Genomic DNA, 8,093 nt, shown 5'->3' with positions numbered 1-8,093 from the left:
TTATTTGCCTACTTGAGGCACCGTACCCGAAAGGGATTGACAACCCCTTTAACACGTCGGGTTACGAGTATTTGTTACTTGTGTCTAGGTGTTGTTTACGTGGTGTGAGGAGGTTCTCCTACTGGTTCGATAACCTTGGTCTCATCACTGTGGGAAATACCTACCGTCTCTATACTGCATCATCCATTCCTCTTTGGGGAAATACCGATGTAGTTCTAGCAGACATCAAACTTCCATCTTAGTCTCCTAAAAGCAAACTATACTAGGATTGGCCACCGAGGCCACTTGGTATATCACGCTTCTCCGCGTCGGATCGTTGAGGTCGTGGACATTCCACACCAGCACCTTAATGGGGTGTGTAGCCATGAGAAAGGCCTACAGCACGCCCCACTCGGTTCATCTCTTCAAGCCGCAGCCTCCACTAGCTCGGGCATCTCCACCATTGGCAGCGCTGAGGGCTACCAACCAAACAGATCCAAGATTGCAGCAATGTGGGCAACAACAAGAGGCATGTTGAACAATTCGACATACATCTTTAGTGCCTCGTCCCCGATCACCTCCCCCTCATTAGCCAGGCATAATTTGCGGATGAGGACCTGCTGCTGATACGTCTCCAACGTATCTATAATTTTTGATTGTTCCATGCTGTTATATTATCATTCTTGGATGTTTTATAATCATTTTATAGTCATTTTATATCATTTTTGGTACTAACCTCTTAACATAGTGCCAAGTGCCATTTGTTGTTTTCTGCATGTTTTTTTACATCGCAGGAAATCAATACCAAATGGAGTCCAAACGCAGCAAAACTTTTTGTGGATTTTTTTGGACCAGAAGACATCCAGTGGGCCGGAGAAGCACCTGGGGGGGGGGGTGCTCCGAGGGGAGCACAACCCACAAGGGCGCTCCTGGGGGCCCAGGCGCGCCTAGGTGGGTTGTGCCCACCTCGGGTGCCCCCTGAACCGACTCTATGCTCTATAAATACCCCAACATTCCAGAAACCCTAGGGGAGTCGACGAAAATCAATTCCAACCGCCGCAGAGTCCAGAACCACCAGATCCAATCTAGACACCATCACGGAGGGGTTCAGCATGCCCATTGGTGCCTCTCCGATGATGTGTGAGTAGTTCTTTGTAGACCTACAGGTCCGTAGTTAGTAGCTAGATGGCTTCCTCTCTCTCTTTTGGTTCTCAATATAATGGTCTCTTGGAGATCCATATGATGTAACTCTTTTTGCAGTGTGTCTGTTGGGATCCGATGAATTTTGAGTTTATGATCCGATCTATCTTTTTATCCATGAAAGTTATTTGAGTCTTCTTTGATCTCTTATATGCGTGGTTTCTTATAGACTCGTATTTATTCTCTGATATTTGGGCTTTGTTTGGCCAACTTGATATATTTATCTTGCAATGGGAAGAGGTGCTTTGTGATGGGTTCGATCTTACGGTGCTTGATCCTAGTGACAGAAGGGGAACCGACACGTATGTATCATTGCCATTAAGGGTAACAAGATGGGGTCTATTTCTACATAAATAGGTCTTGTCTACATCATGTCATCATTCTTATTGCATTACTCCGTTTATCCATGAACTTAATACACTAGATGCATGCTGGATAGCGGTCGATGTGTGGAGTAATAGTAGTAATGTAGTAGATGCAGGCAGGAGTCGGTCTACTAATCTTGGACGTGATGCCTATATAATGATCATTTCCTGGATATTGTCCTGATTATCTGAAGTTCTATCAATTGCCCAACAGTAATTCGTTTACCCACCGTTTGCTAGTTTCCTTGAGAGAAGCCACTAGTGAAATCTACGCCCCCCGGGTCTCTTATTTAATTTATTTTCCTTTGCGATCTATTTTCCTTTGTTTTTTAATTTTAGATCTATTAAACGAAATATACAAAAATACCTTGCTGCACTTTATTTTATTTGGCGTTTGATCTGTCAATTATTACCACTTTCTCCCGTCAACACGCCAATTTCTGGCGCCGTTACCCAAAAGGGACCGTCAACCCCTTTAACACGTCGGGTTGCGAGTATTTTGTTTTTTGTGTGCAGGTGTTGTTTACGTAGTGTTGCTTGGTTCTCCTACTAGTTTGATAACCTTGGTCTCATCACTGAGGGAAATACCTACCATCGCTATGCTGCATCATCCCTTCCTCTTTGGGGAAGTACCGACGTAGTCTAGCAGACATCAGCTACTGCCTGGAGGTTGTGGAGGGCCTTCTGCTCTTGGCGATTCTGGCGCTCCTACGTGGTGAACCTGCAGGTATGTTGCGCTTCCACGACCGGCGTGATTTAGGGGCCTCTGGAGCGGCCAGGATATGGGAGATTTGCCTCTGGACCTCCTCGTAGAACGCATGCGCCAGTTCCCTTGGCGAAACAGGCAATGGAGTAGTCAGCATGGCCCCACCCACATGCAAAGGGTCACCGCTCGGTGGCCCCTCAATGCCCGCAGATGGAAGCCCTGGGGAGCATGGGGCCTTTAAAATAGTCTATTCAGGTGGACCAGGTGGCGCGTTTGGCAGTCCATATGAGCGGGCATACGAGCGTGTGTGGTCATATGGAACATCGTTGTTTGCTCTATCTTCTCTGGTGCACCTCCCACTTGATCTCCGTTATCTCCTCTTTACTTCTTTCCATATATTGACTTGATTTCATCAATAAATAGCCCATTTCCTATGGAAACGAAATAAAGATCGCATATTTGGAATCCTTTGCATTCATTAGACATTAATAGCACTATCGGAGCAATATCTTAGTTTTTTTTGTCGCGCTGTCCTTGAACCAGCAAAAGGGGTTGCCTCTACTCCTTATGTCACGTGCTTTCGAGGACACTCACCGACAAACGGTAATCAATTTCACATGACTACCGGAAACCATACTTCTATCGTGTCTTCAATAACTAATGGATCTACTCACAAGACATCATATGGATCATGATTAGTACGTATGAATATACAAAGAACAATCTGAACATAACAATCTTTCACCAATAAGTCTCCTATGCCTCAATTACAAGCTGTAATCAACACATACAAGTACTCCCAGGTACCAACCCAAGCTTTGATACAAAGATTGAGCAAGAGGGAAGATCTAGGGTTTGAAGATGAGATGGTGTGAGTGAAGATGTGGATGGATATGATGATCCTGATGATGAACAAAGTGTTGGTGATCACGATGGCTTCAATTTCCCCCTCCCATGCTCGTCGTTGACCTCCTTCTCCACCTCCCCCGTCATTATCATGGCGTCAAAGCTGCAAGCTCAAACACACGCTGCTGCCTCCGGCGACTGGACATGACCGCTGTGCAAGGTAGTGAACTCTTGTGTGGCTACGATGATATGGTGATGACAGCCAAACAGTAAAATTGGGGGGGGGGGCGGTATGCGACCATGGTCATTCCATGCTGGGAACAACATCTCAGCATGCTACTACCATGGTCCGTGTGCTAGGATTGGCACCTTGATGTGTTGGGACCAATGTCGCTATGTGTTGTGACCAGCAAATTTGTTGCTGCGATGCCACCCGCCGATGTTGCGACTCACAGATGGGATGTTGGGTCGGCCTCCGGAGATGCTATGACCATAACCATCACGATTGCGAGGTGGAGAGTGTGGTGTTGGAGCGAGGGGATGGCGAGTTGCTGCTAGATGCTAGGGACGTTACTGCGGCGACAACCCACATTTCAACAATGTTTTTTCCACCTTAGTTTTTTTAGGGACCTATAGGAGATAGAGTTGGGGCAAAGCTTTTACTATTGAAATAGCCCACATTACTCACAACGGACGGTCCACACAACAACGATCGAGAACGTCGATGGTCCCATGCTGAGCATTGGGCAAAATTAAAGTGTCCATGCCACCCTAGTGCTACAAGAAAAAACATTTTAGTTGTTTGTTGCAAGCAAATCTGTAATTTCTAGAAAGCATTAATATTTTGTACAACCTCCATCCCAAATTAATTGACTTAGATTTATTCAGATATAGATGTATCGAACATTAAACCGTGTCTACATACATCCGTATTAGACAAATCAGAATCAACTAATTCGGGACTTTGGGAGTATACGTCTATTTCAATCAATCACGACTTACCAAAAATAACAGAAAAAACAGGAAGCAATCACGAATTACCAGGAAAACAAATTTGATATTTTACATAATTTCTGGAACCATTAAGTAAATTTATATTGATTTGGTGGAAGCAAATCATGACTTACCAAAAATAGCAGAAAATAGAGTTGTTACCGCAATTTCTGGAAGTAGTTTTCTGCATGCACGTTTCTGTGGCTCAGTCGAATGCTTTAAAAGATTTCCATCGTAAGCCAGGGCACATAGATTCTCTCTTTCTTTCTTTTTTTTGCGTGAGCGAAAGTCCCTCATTATTCATTTAGAAATTTCCCAACCTCGTCGGAATCCTAGCTCCGCCATGCCGCCAGGCCCAGCCTGGACAGACCTGCCAGTCTGCCACATTGCTGACGGCCTTGATAACCTCAAGTGCTACACGAGTGTGCGGGGCGCCTGCACGAGATGGCGTCACACGCTTGCGCCGCCATCACCGTCGCTGCTCATCGACCATGGCGATGACCCTGCCAAGCGCTGCATCGCCGCTGCCATCAAGCGTCGTACCACCGCAGCCCCAATCCTCGTGCGTCGCTCCTTTGAGCTCAAAGCCATCCCTTCGGGCGAGCTCTGCCCTGCCGCGCGTCGCTCCTTCAAGCTCACCACCATCCCGTCGGTCAGGACCTGTCTCGGCTGTTGTAGCGGATGGCTCTCCCTCTCCGTCCACATTGATGACGTCCATAGCCTGCTCAGCCTCTTCCACCCCATCAGAGCCGCCGAGATCCTCCTACCCCCGCTTGTCTATGACAACCGCCTCATCTCCAAGATCGTCTTCGCGCCCAACCCTACCACCGACGACTTCGTGGCCGCTGTGATCTGTGACATCAATAGGGTTGCCTACGTCACGGCAAGGGCCAGCAGGTGGGCCATCCTCGACCCCATCCACCTCACCGTTGGAGACCAGCTCGCCGACCTCCTCTACCATGAAAATGGTACGGTCTACTGCCTCACTCGGTTTGTAGACGTTCATGTGCTCTTCCTACCACATCATCACCGCCGGGAACCTATCATCCTCATGGGCAAAAAATCAGCATATCCTGTGGTGCATAATAGGAAAATCATCCAGATGCACGGGACTGGGCCGGATCTAAATGCACCAGCCACCATTAAGGCATTGTTGTTGTCTGTGGGAAGTAACCTATCGTTTGACGCCACCACCAGTTTTGCCTGGCCATACAACACAATCTCGACTTTCACTAGTGTCAAGAACCTGGTGTTCTGTGATGGTAACCTGTACCAAATATGGAGGAATGCGTCGTGCACGGTTACTTTGCACCTGCCAGAAGGGGGTCGATGTCGTGTAGCACATGATGAAATATTTGTTCTGAGGTATGACCCCCAACGTCAACCATGTTGGGACGCTGTGTCTGACTTAAGGGGATACTCGATGTTTATTGGGAGGAACAATTCAGTGTCGATAAACGCGGAAGGCATTCTGGGACTCAAGGGTGATTGTGTGTACTGGATCGGCGGGAGGGGTAGGGATCAGGGCATGGTTTTTGACATGAAGACTGGCAAGTAAACACCTTGCATTCCCCTCGTGGATGGTGTTCTTCTGGGGTCTCCACAAAGCACAATCTGCTGGTACTTTCTAAGTGATAAATGAAAGAAGAGTTTACCAGACCCGAGCAAGGGCCGGGCAGAATCTCGACAAAAGTAATATGTCATCAGGCATCTAGGCCCCAGAGTGATGAGGACCACCAACCTCCTTGGTGGAAGTGATGCTATACAATCGGTAAAGGATTTTGTTCATGATTTTGTATACTACATTTGAACTTGATTTAATTCCTGTGGTACCATTGGCCTGTCATTTTGATTCACTATTACCTGCATTTGTAGTAATGTATCCTATTGATATTTAGGTGGTTGCTCATTCAGTTCATTTTGTTTTAGTTTTCTCGCATTCTTTCATGGTAGATTTACATCATGTAGCTGGCAATGGAGATTGTTTTCGAGCAAGACAAACTATTCTTACCATGTCATCATGGCTAAGTGAATATTGGTGGGATGCAACCTGAATTATGAATATGACAAGTGTGGATAGAGAACCCACTAGTATGTTAATAATTAAATGCCCATGCATTGCCACCAGCCAACAAATGAAACTATAATGAGCCTCTCGGATTTAGTTCTTTGGTCATTGTGTCGCTTTGCTATGTTATCACCCTGCTCCAATTCTGCTTTAGTTTTATTTCACCAATTTCAGATGGCTTGCAGCATTCGGCACTCCCACCTCAAAGACATGACAAATTCAATGGTTTCTCGAAACAATTTTTCAATGTTATACATAAAAAATACCAAAGTCTTCTCGGTTTCCTTTTTTAGCATTGCATGAGAGTTGATGGTTCCAACTGTACAAATGCACGTACCCAAGGATTGAAATCAAAAATACAAAATAATAGCCTAAGGCCCCGTTTGGATGTTTGTTTTGAGGCTCAGATTTCGAAATTGGTATTGGGCCTCCCGAATATGACTGTTTTGATGGCCTCTGAATTGAGATGTCGAAATGAATCTCAATACCAACCGATATTGAGAAACACTACCATGCCCTTGAAATGATTGACATGTTGCACGCCCCATATTCAATGAAAATAGCCTCTAGTCCTTCACCTATCTCCTTCCCCTTCCTCCCAACACAAGCCAAATCAAGCTGACAGCCACAGCCTTAGGAGAAGATTCTTATCTACTGACAGCTGTTGCCACTGTCGAAGTTCCCCATATTATTTCCCATGGGCGGTGTGGCTCCATCGCGCTCGCGGATAGCCAACTTTCTGCTACATTTGCATCCACTGCTCCTCTACTCATCCCCATGGAGATGGGGACCCCTGGTTCCTCCCCTGCGGTGGTTTTTCGAGGGAAGGGGGTGTCCATGGCGTCTCCTTGGCAATGGCTTACCTCGTCGTTAGTGCCTCCCCAATGACACAAACCCTAGCAATTTGAAAATATCATAATTAATTTGGTTTAATTAAACTAATTAAACTTACTTAACCTAATTATCTAATTAGACTAATTAACATGTTAATTAGGTTAATCAGTCAATGACTGACGTGTTGGGGAACGTAGCATGCAATTTCAAAAAATTTCCTACGCTCATGCAAGATCTATCTAGGAGATGCATAGCAACAAGAGGGGAGATTGTGTCCATGCACCCTCGTAGACCGAAAGCGGAAGCGTTTGACAACGCGGTAGATGTAGTTGAACTTCTTCTCGTTCCAACCGATCAAGCGTCAAACGTACGATGCCTCTGAGTTCTGTGCATGTTCAGCTTGATGACGTCCCTCGAACTCTTGATCTAGCAAAGTGTCGAGGGAGAGTTTCATTACAACGACGGCCTGGTGACGGTGATGGTGAAGTTATCCACGCAGGGCTTCGCCGAAGCACTACGTGAATATGACCAGAGGCGTAAACTGTGGAGGGGGCGCTGCACACGGCTTGGGACAATTGATGTGTGTTCTAGGGGCGCCCCCCCCCCCCGTATATAAAGGAGGGAGGGAGAGGAGGCTGTCCCTAGGCGCGCCCCAAGTAGGAGGAGTCCTACTTGGGGTCATAGTAGGATTTGCCCCCCACCCCTTTCCTTTTACCAGAGGGGGAAAGGGGGAAGGACAGAGAGGGGGAGAAGGAAAGGGGGGCGCCGCTCCCTCCCCTTGTCCAATTTCGGACTCCTCCCTGGTGGGGGGCACGCAACCCCTTTGTTGGATGGTGTGCCTCCCTCCTATGGCCCATATGGCACATATCTTCCCCCGGGGGGTTCCAGTAACCCCCCCGGAACTCCGATATGTACCCGGTACATTCCGGAACACTTCCGATGTCTGAATACTACCTTCCAATATATCAATCTTTACCTATCGACCATTTCTAGACTCCTCGTCATGTCCGTGATCTCATCCGGGACTCCGAACAACATTCGTTCACCAAATCACATAACTCATATAATACAAATCATCATCGAACGTTAAGCGTGCGGACCT

The 8,093-nt window shown here is 46.8% G+C and overlaps 1 pseudogene; it reads left to right on the top strand.

Moving 5' to 3' along the window:
• Nucleotides 1-4,432: 4,432 nt before the first annotated feature.
• LOC119309174 lies at nucleotides 4,433-5,804 on the top strand (annotated as a pseudogene).
• The last annotated feature ends 2,289 nt before the right edge of the window (nucleotides 5,805-8,093 follow it).

Source organism: Triticum dicoccoides, chromosome 5B (assembly GCF_002162155.2).
Source record: "Triticum dicoccoides isolate Atlit2015 ecotype Zavitan chromosome 5B, WEW_v2.0, whole genome shotgun sequence".
Taxonomy (NCBI): domain Eukaryota; kingdom Viridiplantae; phylum Streptophyta; class Magnoliopsida; order Poales; family Poaceae; genus Triticum; species Triticum dicoccoides.
This window is presented reverse-complemented; position numbering and strand designations above follow the sequence as displayed.